The sequence below is a fragment of the Salmo salar genome, chromosome ssa11 (genome assembly GCF_905237065.1).
Source record: "Salmo salar chromosome ssa11, Ssal_v3.1, whole genome shotgun sequence".
NCBI classification, from domain to species: Eukaryota; Metazoa; Chordata; class Actinopteri; order Salmoniformes; family Salmonidae; genus Salmo; species Salmo salar.
Window position 1 is genome coordinate 15,606,270 of NC_059452.1, and position 13,429 is coordinate 15,619,698.

The 13,429-nt window shown below is 40.7% G+C and overlaps 1 protein-coding gene across 3 annotated transcripts in view; it reads left to right on the forward strand.

The window, feature by feature from the left end:
* The first annotated feature begins 3,440 nt into the window (after positions 1 to 3,440).
* LOC106562153 (amyloid-beta A4 precursor protein-binding family A member 2) overlaps positions 3,441 to 13,429 on the forward strand; it is a 74,546-nt gene continuing 64,557 nt past the window's right edge. For 2 of the 3 annotated variants that reach the window (XM_014126832.2, XM_014126836.2), the window contains exon 1: positions 3,441 to 3,544. The gene's annotated coding sequence lies outside the window, so the exon portion shown is untranslated. Of the gene's footprint in view, positions 3,545 to 10,920; positions 11,147 to 13,429 lie in introns of those variants that run through there. The other variant, XM_014126833.2, reaches the window with a different exon arrangement.

Sequence of the window (13,429 nt, forward strand, 5' to 3'; positions counted from 1 at the left end):
ATAAATGTTTTTATGTGAAACAACTCAACATTTATTTTCACACTGATTTTAACTGAGATGATAGAGCTGCTGGGAAATATTTATTAGGAGCAAATTCAATAATCATGCACCTTTCAGCTGGCTCTCAGAGGAATGCTCTCGCTCTCTCATTGTGAAAAAAGCAAAATGGCCTTTTGATTTGCAATTTCTGATAATCTCATTTGAGTTTGCTATGCAACAGGACAAATGTCTTAATATAAACATGTATAAACTGATATGATAACCATATATTGAGTGTAATAAGGTTGTTTCAGTGTACTAAAAGCATTTACGTTTAATTGCATGGACATTTTAAGCAGCTTGTCCAGTCTTATCTTTAGTGTTGCAGCAGGCTTTTCTTATTTCCTCAGTGCCGTAGTTCCCCAGGCTGTTAGAAATTGAAGAAATGCAAAAGGAACTTCCACACAGTTTCTGCATGAATATAAATTCATAGCCTTCAGCATATGAAGCATTCGAATCCCCGAGCTGACAAGGTACAAATCTGTTGTTCTGCCCCTGAACAAGGCAGTTAACCCACTATTCCTAGGCCGTCATTGAAAATAAGAATTTGTTCTTAACTGACTTGCCTAGTTAAATAAAAGGTAAAATAAAATAAAAATATATATATATATATATATTCCTAATGACATTAGTCAGGCTCTTGTTTTGGAACTACATTTCAGGCAATATGTTTATGTCGCTGACTTTCTGCAGTGTTAAACATGTAATAGTTTCATTTGCTGTGAAATAGGCACATTCAGTAGCTTTGCCCATCATTTCTCACCAGTCTGGTGCCTAGATCAACTCATCCTCTGCAGCAAAGGTAACTCTGGGTCTTCCATTCCTGTGGCGGTCCTCATGAGAGCCAGTTTCATCATAGCGCTTGATGGTTTTTGCGACTGCACTTGAAAAAACTTTCAAAGTTCTTAATGTTCCGTATTGACTGACCTTCAAGTCTTAAAGTAATGATGGACTGTTGTTTCTCTTTGCTTATTTGAGCTGTTTTTGCCATAATATGGACTTGGTCTTTTACCAAATAGGGCTATATTCTGTATACCCCCCTACCTTGTCACAACACAACTGACTGGCTCAAATGCATTAAGAAGGAAAGATATTCCACAAATTAACTTTTAAGAAGGCATACCTGTTAATTGAAATGCATTCCAGGTGACTACCTCATGAAGCTGGTTGAGAGAATGCAAAGGGTGGCTATTTGAAGAAACTCAAATATAAAATATATTTTGAATTAACACTTTTTGTTACTACATGATTCCATATGTGTTCTTTCATAGTTTTGATGTCTTCACTATTATTCTACAGTGTAGAAATAGTATAAAGAAAAACCCTTGAATTAGTAGGTGTTCTAAAACATTTGACCTGTAGTGTATCTTGATTACATAAGTATTCAACCCTCTGACAGTGATTACAGCTGTGAGTCCTGGGTAAGTCTCTTAAGAGCTTTGCACACCTGGATTGTACAATATTTGCACATTCTTGAAAAATTATTCAAGCTCTGTCAAGACATTTTCATGTCTTGCCATAGACTTTCAAGCCGATTTAAGTCAAAACTGTAACTAGACAACTCAGGAACATTCAATGTTGTCTTGGTAAGCAACTCCAGTGTATATTTGGTCTTGTGTTTTAGGTTATTGCCCTGCTGAATGGTGAATTTGTCACTCAGTGTCTGTTGGAAAGCAGACAATCAGGTTTCCCTCTAGGATTTTGCCTGTGCTTAGCTCTATTCTGTTTCTTTTTATAAAAATAAAAAAAAATGTAGTCCTTGTTGATGCCACCCCCATGCTTGAAAATATGAAGAGTGGTACTCAGTTGTGTGTTGGATTTTCCCCAAACATAACGCTTTGTATTCAAGACAAAGATCATTTCTTTGCCACATTTGTTTGCGGTTTTACTTGAGTGCCTTATTACAAACAGGATGCATGTTTTGCAATATTTTTTATTCTGTAGAGGTTTCCTTCTTTTCTCTCTGACAATTAAGTTAACATTTGTAACTACAATGTTGTGCTTCATCCTCAGTTTTCTCCTATCACAGACATAAGTTTATAACTGTTTTAAAGTCACCATTGGACTCATGGTGAAATCCCTCTCAGGCAACTGAGTTAGGAAGGACGCCTGTATCTTTGTAGTGAATGGGTGTATTGATAGGCCATCCAAAGTGTAATTAATCACTTCACCATGCAAAAACGGATATTCAATGTCTGCTATTTGTTTTTAAATCCATCTACCAATAGGTGCCCTTTGCGAGGCATTGGAAAATCTCCCTGGTCTTTGTGGTTGAATCTGTTTTTGAAATTCACTACTTGACTGATGGACCTTACAGATAATAGTATGTGTGGGGTACAGAGACGAGGTAGTCACTCAAAAATCATGTTAAATACTATTATTGCACACAGTGAGTCCATGCAACTTATTATGTGACTTGTTAAGCAAAGTTGTACTCCTGAATTTATTTAGGCATGCCATAACAAAGGGATTGAATTATTATTGACTCAAGACAACTCAGATTTTCATTTTTAATTAATTTGTAAAAATGTCTTGGAACATAATTCCACTTTGACATTATGTGGTATTGTGTGTAGGCCTGTGACACAAAATCTCAATTTAATCCATTTTAAATTCTGGCTGTAACACAACAAATATTGTTGAAAAAGTCAGGGGGTGTGAATACTTTCTGAAGGCAATGTAATTCTTTCATAACTTGCCACTGGAGGCAAAGATTAATGCATTCTATTGCGTGATATGAGGTACAATGGTTTCCAATTTCATCCTCTTTCTGTTATGTAATGTAATTTTGCTAAATATGATCACTCAGTGAGCTGCACACTGATGCATTAGGAAGAATTACTGGCTTTTAGATACATTCACTCCCCATTCAGTGAAATTTCTTTAAATTTGTTTTTAAACAAAAACGTCACCCTGTTATGTGACTGGTTATCTTAGGTAATATATATATATATATATATATAACCTCTCATATCCAATTATGCAACAATAACATTGTGGTTACTTTTGCCACTACCATAAAAGTGATTTGAAAAGTGAAGAAAATATGATTGAGTTTTTTTTCTCCCATCTATGCATGATTTCTGTTAGGCTATAGTAGCCTATTAATTGTGACCAACACAAAATAAATAGGATGTAAAATTATGGTGTTTTGTATGGGTCGCACTGCACTCTTTGTAAGCCTATTTATTTTTTTCTCTCCATCACCTTTTCCGTCTCGGTGGTCGGGTGGGGTTTGAGTCTAACGCCTCTGGATGCCGCCACTCCACCGTAAGGACCGGAGAAACACAAGTGTTTTACAAACTCTGTGGGAAACCCAATGGGGAGAGCTGCAGTGGGGTCTTTATACACGTTCCGGGGCCGCTTCAACTGGTACTTATATTTTTCAGATTCCGGGGCTGATGTAATCTGATCCCGTGCAAGTGTCTTGGAAGCATCATCAGCTTTCACAATTCTGAAAGGGAGGTGACTTGAGCGACCGAAGAACATACGTTGAATTCAGCAGGTAAGATGGTGTGGTCTTCATTTATCTACATAGACATGTTTGATTTATCATTACCGGTTTGTCGAAAAGAAAGGTGCTTTTTGGTCCATTATATCCTAGAGCATCTTTTGAAGAGAGCGGACAGCAACCATGGCATAGGCTCATCATCTGCAACTAGCTAATTCACCAATATGGATTTTTAACTGCCTGTTCGACACACTTTTAATGCGGGTAAATGTGTCTAATTATTCAATACATGCTGCATTCTCATTTGCTTAATTTCTGGGAATATAAACCTAATCTGAACAAATGTATTGTCAAAATTGTATCTGTAAAGTATGGTGTTATATGGAGAAAAACATTCTGTGGCCACATCTACCTCAGATGTTGTCATAATCGTAGTAGGCTTTGCGATAAAGTAGCCTGGCCATTGATCAATCTTGAAAAAAGTATATTTTGTTGACTTGTGTAATTGTAAGGTGATCTATGCCCTCTGTCTCTCTCTCTCACACTCAATCACACACACACAAGCTCCATAATCATGAACAAAAATGGACTGCTAATGAGAACTGTCTGCTTTTGATGCTCTTCAGGTTGATTTATGTTGTCTGTTGTGTACCACTCTGTTCCAGAGCTAGCTATATTAGAGGACTGAGCAGACAGCACACTCACTAATTATTTTTGGTGTGTCGTTCTATAGAAACTCAAGGAGAAATGTCAGGGTTGGTAAGCTAGCTCAGTGGAGTCAACTCATGTCCGGTCTGCCTGATGCTGCTGCATATTGATGTAAATGTATTTGAAAGCCTACATAAAAGAAAGCCCAACTAAATCTGAAATTGGCCTTAAAATTAGACAAAACCATGTTCTGATTACATTTTGATTGTCCTTTAGTCAGGCTTGGTAGGAATTATAACTGCTGTAGAATTGTAAGATGACAGCTTGATGACAGCATGTTTGGAATTTTTGCCTTAGGGGTTTGATGTCTGTCTTAGCTCAATACAAATTTTAATGAAGGCCTTGATGTTTTTATTCAGTTACACTATACAGTGAGGGAAAAAAGTATTTGATCCCCTGCTGATTTTGTACGTTTGCCCACTGACAAAGAAATGATCAGTCTATAATTTTAATGGTAGTTTTATTTGAACAGTGAGAGACAGAATAACAACAAAAAAATCCAGAAAAAACGCATGTCAAAAATGTTATAAATTGATTTGCATTTTAATGAGGGAAATAAGAATTTGACCCCTCTGCAAAACACGACTTAGTACTTGGTGGCAAAGCCCTTGTTGGCAATCAGAGGTCAGATGTTTCTTGTAGTTGGCCACCAGGTTTGCACACATCTCAGGAGGGATTTTCTCCCACTTCTCTTTGCAGATCTTCTAAGTCATTAAGGTTTCGAGGCTGACGTTTGGCATCTCGAACCTTCAGCTCCCTCCACATATTTTCTATGGGATTAAGGTCTGGAGACTGGCTAGGCCACTCCAGGACTTTAATGTGCTTCTTCTTGAGCCACTCCTTTGTTGCCTTGGCCGTGTGTTTTGGGTCATTGTCATGCTGGAATACCCATCCACGACCCATTTTCAATGCCCTGGCTGAGGGAAGGAGGTTCTCACCCAAGATTTGACTGTACATGGCCCCGTCCATTGTCCCTTTGCGGTGAAGTTGTCCTGTCCCCTTAGCAGAAAAACACCCCCAAAGCATAATGTTTCCACCTCCATGTTTGACGGTGGGGATGGTATTCTTGGGGTCATAGGCAGCATTCCTCCTCCAAACACAGCGAGTTGAGTTGATGCCAAAGAGCTCCATTTTGGTCTCATCTGACCACAACACTTTCACCCAGTTGTCCTCTGAATCATTCAGATGTTCATTGGCAAACTTCAGACGGGCATGTATATGTGCTTTCTTGAGCAGGGGGACCTTGCGGGCGCTGCAGGATTTCAGTCCTTCACGGCGTAGTGTGTTACCAATTGTTTTCTTGGTGACTATGGTCCCAGCTGCCTTGAGATCATTGACAAGATCCTCCTGTGTAGTTCTGGGCTGATTCCTCACCGCTCTCATGATCATTGCAACTCCATGAGGTGAGATCTTGCATGGAGCCCCAGGCCGAGGGAGATTGACAGTTCTTTTGTGTTTCTTCCATTTGCGAATAATCGCACCAACTGTTGTCACCTTCTCACCAAGTTGCTTGGCGATAGTCTTGTAGCCCATTCCAGCCTTGTGTAGGTCTACAATCTTGTCCCTGACATCCTTGGAGAGCACTTTGGTCTTGGCCATGGTGGCGAGTTTGGAATCTGATTGATTGATCAATCAATGCTTCTGTGGACAGGTGTCTTTTATACAGTTAACAAACTGAGATTAGGAGCACTCCCTTTCAGAGTGTGCTCCTAATCTCAGCTCGTTACCTGTATAAAAGACACCTGGGAGCCAGAAATCTTTCTGACTGAGAGAGGGTCAAATACTTATTTCCCTCATTAAAATGCAAATCAATTTATAACATTTTTGACATGTGTTTTTCTGGATTTTTATGTTGTCATTCTGTCTCTCACTGTTCAAATAAACCTACCATTAAAATTATAGACTGATCATTTCTTTGTCAGTGGGCAAACGTACAAAATCAGCAGGGGATCAAATACTTTTTCCCCTCACTGTATATACACAAATATGTGGACACCCCTTCAAATTAGTGGATTCAGCTATTTCAGCCACACTCGTTGCTGACAGGTGCATCAAATCGAGCACACAGCCATACAATCTCCATAGACAAACATTGGCAGTAGAATGGCCTTACTGGAAAGCTCAGTGACTTTTAACGTGGCAAGTCCATTCGTCAAATTTCTGCCCTACTAGAGCTGCCCCGGTCAACTGTAAGTGCTGTTATTGTGAAGTGGAAACGTCTAGGAGCAACAACTGCTCAGTCGCGAAGTGGTAGGCCACACAAGCTCACAGAACAGATCTGCCGAGTGCTGAAGCGCCCAGCGCGTAAAAATCTTCTGTCCTCGGTTGCAACGCTCATTACCGAGTTCCAAACTACCTCTGGAAGCAACGTCTGCACAATAACTGTTCGTCGGGAGCTTCATGAAATGGGTTTCCATGACCGAGTAACCTCACACAAGCTTAAGATCACTATGCACAATGCAAAGAATCGGCTGGAGTGGTGTAAAGCTTGCTTCTATTGGACTCTGTAGCAGTGGAAACGCGTTCTCTGGAGTGATGAATCACGCTTCACCATTTGGCAGTCCGACGGACGAATCTGGGTTTGGCGGGTGCCAGGAGAACGCTACCTGCCCGAATGCATAGTGTAAAGTTTGGTGGAGAAGGAGTAATGTCCGGGGCTGTTTTTTATGGTTTAGGCTAGGCCCCTTAGTCCCAGTGAAGGGAAATCTTAATGCTACAGCCTACAATGACATTCTAGACGATTCTGTGCTTCCAACTTTGTGGCAACAGTTTGGGGAAGGCCCTTTCCTGTTTCAGCATGACAATGCTCCTGTGCACAAAGCGAGGTCCATACAAAAATGGTTTGTTGAGATTGGTGTGGAAGAACTTGACTGGCCTGCACAGAGCCCCTACCTCAACACCTTTGGGATGAATTGGAACACAGACTGCGAGCCAGGCCTAATTGCCAAACATCCGTGCCCAACCACACTAAATCTCTTGTGGCTGAATGGAAGCAAGTCCCCACAGCAATGTTCCAACATCTAGTGGAAAGCTTTCCCAGAAGAGTGGATGCTGTTATAGCAGCAAAGGGGGGACCAACTCCATATTAATGGCCATTATATTGAATGAGATGTTCAACAAGCAGGTGTCCACATACTTTTGGTCATGTAGTGTATCTTCCTTTCAGAATGACTGTAAATTAGATTACAGTAACATGATGACTGATTTTGAAGATGAATAAATACAGTTTTTTGGGTTGTTTTACATAATACCCACTGTGCACACACTGGTTGAGTCAACATTGTTTCCACATAATTTCAATGTAATTACTTTGAACCAACGTGGAATAGACATTGAATTGACGTCTGTGCCCAGTGGGTAGTGTCATATCATGAGCAAGTTCATCACCAAATAACATTTGCGTGATAATACTTGCACTTTGTTGTGATTTTACATTCACATTTGGAAATTCTACTTAGTAAATGGCCATTCTGTCCTAGATTAGGTGTCTTGTTTAAAAAGGTCCCCCTGGGGAGCTTGGGGAAGGTGTGCAGCTCTGTAGGCACCTTGGTCCCCAGCAGGTGGGCTCACTCCACCGCCGAGACCTGCTTCACGTTCTGGCTGGCTGGCGCCTGGCGGCCCGCCTTCTCCTGACCCTCTCCCCTCTCCCAGCCGTCAGAGAGGGTGCTTCTCTGCTCGTTCCTGTTTATGTGTGCCACAGGAGCTGAAGGACAAACACTGTGTCGCAGCAGCCTGCTGGGATGCCATTCATGCAGCAGCAGGAGAATTCTAAATTGGACTCTTGCGGATGAGAGAGAGAGCCAAGAGAGAGGTTGTACTTGGGAATTGTGTTTCCCTTCTGCTCAGGCTGACCAAGACTGGGACGTGAATCAGCTAGGCTTGATCTCTACTTTAATAGATAAATTAAATCTCTGCTTTAATAGATACATGGCTATTACCTTCTTTACAGCAGTATACTGTACACATTATCAAGATAAGATAATTAGATTTGGCTGTGGTCCTGTGAATGACAGAAACAAGCTGTTTAGGATGTAGGATGCGTCTTTTCATTTCTTTGCAAGCCAGACATGTAGGCTACTGATGTCCAAGGCCAGTCAGTTGCCCTCTGTTGCCCACAACCCAGTTGCGGTGGGTTGTGTCCAAGATGAGATGTGTTGAAGGTTGGAGAACTCTCTCTACTGCCTCTTGTGGTGTTTCTAAACACGTCTCTCAGCCTGCAGCACTCCCAAGGAAATCAGTTTGACAGTTGATTAATGTAGGAACTCGTTTGAGAGATGACAATCACCACCCCAGTTATTGCATGGTATTACTGCCCGGATCATTAGTGTATTTTTGTAGCAGTACAAATGGAAACCTTTTATCAGTAGTTTTTCTATTTTCAGATCACTTAAATGTCATATGCTATCTGAAAATAAATAAAAAATCTATGGTTCAGGAGTAATTTGGATAAAACCGTCTTTGTGATCAGATTCTTCGACCATTTTCATGATTTGTAACCTGGCTCAGAAAGTAGCAAAAAATGTTTTATATTTGATACACAGATACCTCTGTATGAAGTGTGTCTGTGAGCTGACTTTTAAACCTGTGGTAGTGTTCCTTTTGTACAGGATGTTAATCCTGCAGGAGAGCTGTCAGCCGTGTGCTATCACTGTGTTATGAGAGATGTGAATTTTGAAGGAGGAGAGTATAATCAGAGGCTACTCTTTGATCTCATAACATTGGGCCAGCTTTTTCTACTCTAAAACATCCCTGTATGGCCCCATGTATTTCCTTCCTTCAGAATAGCTGAACTGTTTAGGGGGAATCCATCACATGGCCACTTTGTGTAGTTGCTTGTCCACAGTTAAAACTGCTCTTGAATTGGGATTGTTGTGGGTTTTCAATTTCCATGATGGTTGTAGTATGTCATCAGGACGTGTATGTTGAAAAGGGGATTTGCATGTTTTCTAGAAGTCGTTGAACCACAGAGACAAGATGTGTGACTACAATCTTTCATGTTTTACATTTTGATGCATTTTGCTGGGGAACTCAGCCAACATCCAGCCGTGTGATGGCTTCAGAATACTCATATACTCATCTTCCTTCACTTAAGCGACTTAACAAACTCCATCTCAGTCGAATGCTAAAAGTGAACTGAGAAATACAACTTTGAAACATCATTAAAGAACTCAACGTTGGATTATTTCCGTCTTTTTAAATCAGAATTGTTCATTCAGAAACTGAAGCTTGTGGCTATATATTTGTCTTTTGAGGCACTGATGTTCATTAATATGAAAGCAAAGTTAAAAACAGCAAGTCAGCAGGCGTTTTAAATGCTCTAGTGGTTAGTGAGGGATGATGGCAGACACCATTATGCCCTGCTAGGAAGATTAGGTAATTAGCAGGGCCACCCGACCTACCTGCTGTGGAGGGATGGGAGGGATGCCGGTTATGTATTTTTAGACACCGCGTTTACCCTTCCTTACCCACAAGGTGTTCAGTTAACACAGTCTAGTCTAATGAATGATGGTGCTCTTCAAGGGGAAATCATTTCTCGGTCCAGAGGTTTGATTGTTCAATCAAAGTCATAGCAGGAAGGATGACTTAGTACCAAGTCGTGATACCTGAGACTAGAGCCCCCCCCGCCCAAGACAGTCAAGGCTGGCTTGGTTAGTGGCATATTGATTCAACACCCTTCTCGTTGATAATCTGTAACCATCATCCTTCAAAATCCAATGCCTTCTTTAAAGTGTGCTGTTTATCTGCAGGGATGAGAAATGAGGACCACTCTGATATTCAGCCTTTTGAGGGTTTCATGTGATGTGAGCTGAGCAGTTTCCTGGCAGAGGGAAAACACAGAGAGCCAGCCCCCCCTGCCTGTGAATAACTCCCACAGTGTGTGTGACTCATATCTGTCTCTAGTAGAGAGCATGTTCCTCCTCATGCTCCTCTGTCAATAACCGCTTTACACTGCTTGCCTGCCACAGTTATTTCCCTTCCGTCTGTTGTTGGCGTCACACTGAACGTACTCACACCCACCTACTCTCCCCGACCCGCCGGCCAAGTGAAGTATGAACCGAGTGTGCTGCTGGAGGAGAATGGTCTGTCTCGTCAGTGACCTATAGCCCTGGTGGATGACCCAGATGAAATGGTTTTCAGCTTTGAGAGATGTGGATGTCTGACAGTCCTCATATACCAGGAGGTCATTGGGTCAAATAGGCTTTGCTGAGTGTGCTGAATGAATGCTGAGACATTTACTTCAGTTTTAAGGGCCAAGGCTACCAGGACATGGCACTTTAATCTTTAGAGCAACGAGGCTATGCCACACAGCTGTCGATAGTCACACACTGTGTGGAGTGAGGATAGAGACGAGCGTCTATGCATGTAGGCTATGTATTGTACGAATTTGAAACCCTTACTAGATATAATCTTAAAGAATTGGTCACTTGTTTTTGAGAAACTTACCCCAGCTGCAATGGACTTCCTCATTGCTCATTGTGCAGTGTGGGGGCGTGCAAAAAAAAAAATTTTTTTTTACAAAAGCTTCAAAAACACCCAAATACTGTGCGTCCTTTTAGAAACGGACACACTGTCAGTATATCGATGTAGGTCTTTAGATGTTGTACACATGACATTGTTTCCTTCTGAACCTTATCCTCAAGGCTATATTCCATTTTGTGTGAGTTGAACGGTTTCCCCTACCCAGCTGGGTCATTCTCCGTGTAGCCTGCTGCTAGAGTGGACGGGAGAGTTATTGCTTGAGTTGCGACAACATTTAAAAAATACAACATGCAGATAAAGTTCAGAATGATACAATTTCATGTGTACAACGTCTAAAGACCTGCATCACTATAAAGTGTCTGTTTCTAAAAGAACCTATTTGGGTTGTTTTTTTTAAACATTTTTTTTATTGTTTTTCAACACCCCCACAATGCACAACGAGCAACGAGGAAGTCTATTGCGGCTGGGGTAAGTTTCTCAAAAACAAGTGAAATTGCCAAAAAAGTGTGTGTACCCTTCTATAACATGCCATTTAGTGAACCACTCATTTAACTCCATTTTACATGTTAACTACAGTACATTATAGGGCTGGCACAATTACCGTCTAACCGACAGTTATAGATGAAGACCGTCATGATTTTTGACCGTGTCACAACACTAGTACATTATATTATTTGCTGGTTTTATCGGCAAGCATATCTGTGTAATGTAGGCGGAAAGGAATGCTTCTGTTGAATTATCTGAGCTTTAAGGAGCCCTGATTCAAATCTGTAGACATTGTTAATGGCGAGCTGGTGTCTCTCAGAATCAATGAGGTGATATCTGCATGTCATTTCCATATACATTAGCATTTAAATGAACTAAACCCAATTACACAGACTTTCAGAGGCTGAATGGAGCCACCTTTGGAAAAATAAAAATTGGCAACAAAAAAAACCTTGAAACCCCTAGAGAAAGCCCCATTCACGCCTGTATAAATCATGGGTGGCACTAAAGGAAAGCTTATTAACACCCCAAGAGGGAGGAAAGGAGAATTCTCCTGTGCCTTCAAAACACCTTCAATTGAGCAAAGCGTGGAACGAAAAGCATGCAGACCGACAATCCATATTACTCTTTCATCTCGGTTCGATTCTTTCTTTTATAAAGGAACGTGGGGGCTGTAGCCTAGAGAGGCATCATTTATCATTAGTAGTGACGGCAGCTTTGTGACAAGTCTGAGAGAAACTTTAGCTCCTGCCTACATTTTGTCTGAAAGTCCCCGTTATCTACATACTCTTGTTTCTCATAGTGGTTTGTATGTCTGTCTGCTTCTATTTGTCCTAAGCTTAGGCTACTACATTGTGTGTAGGTGGGTATAGTGAGGTTGCAGGTGTGTGTGTGACCTTGCTATACCTATTACCAGTCGTCCTGTACATTGCTGCAGTGTAGTGGTGGGAAAAGTACCCAATTGTCATACTTGAGTAAAAGTAAAGATACCTTAATATAAAATGACTCAAATAAAAGTGAATGTCACCCAGTAAAATACTACTTGAGTAAAAGTCTGAAAGTATTTGGTTTTAAATATACTTACATATTAAAAGTATGAATCATTTCAAATTCCTTAAATAAAGCAAACCAGACTGCATCATTTTTAGTCAGGGGCACACTCCAACACTCAGACATAATTTACAAATGAAGCATCTGTGTTTAGTGAGTCCACCAGATGACCACGTGTTCTCTTGATAAGTGCGTGAATTGGACCATTTTCCTGTCCTGCTAAGCATTCAAAATGTATGGAAGCATTTTTGGTTGTCAGGGAAAATGTATGGAGTAAAAAGTACATACTTTTCTTTAGGAATGTAGTGAAGTAATAGTTGTCACAAATATAAATAGTAGAGTAAAGTACACATACCCCAAAAAAACGACTTAAGTACTTTCAAGTATTTTTACTTAAGCACTTTACACCACTGGTTGTGGGTCAACAAAGCCCACCTTCATCTTTGTGTGCTTCCTACGTTATGTCATTATTCCTACTTTGGCTTGACTGTATTCAGTGGGCCTGCTCATTAGCCACTGTTTCTGGGAGGATTGCATGACATTAGCATTTAGATGTAGAGAGAGGGCTCTGGCTATCTGCTACAATACAATGCTTACTGGCCACACAGCTGGATTGTTTTCTCTCTCTCTGCAAGAGATGGATATTATAAAGGAAAACTAGCATTTCTACAGCAGCCATGAAAACATTTACTTATTTTAAGTTGTGATTTAACATGATACATTACACTGCAAAGGGCTAGCCTGCAATCAAATTTTATGTGTATAAAAAAACAAACATGTATTTTTATTCTGGTTGACATGTTGCAGTAGCTCTTGTGTCTTTGGCAGTTTGAGACATTTCAGATGATGGTTAATCAATGCCATGATGGAATTAATTTAGAAACACTAGCTGAGGGAGTATGATCTATGGTATACACTGAAAAAGCTCCAACAGCTTCTGCATGACAGACAGAGAGAGAAAGAGATGTCAAGCAAGCCATCACTTCCACTGTTACAAGCAGGCAACCTCCTCTTAAAATACAATATAAGAGTGCCCAAACAATCACATCTTTGTTTGCAAACAGCCACATGCCCCCTTCATTCTTAACCCCCTAAGGTTGATGGCTGCGCAGAAATCGAATTAGCATAATAAAAACATCCCCATTTTAAAATTCTGTCAGTTTAAGATGGAGATGTTTTTTTTGCATTGAATGCGTCTCAATCCACCGCATCCAC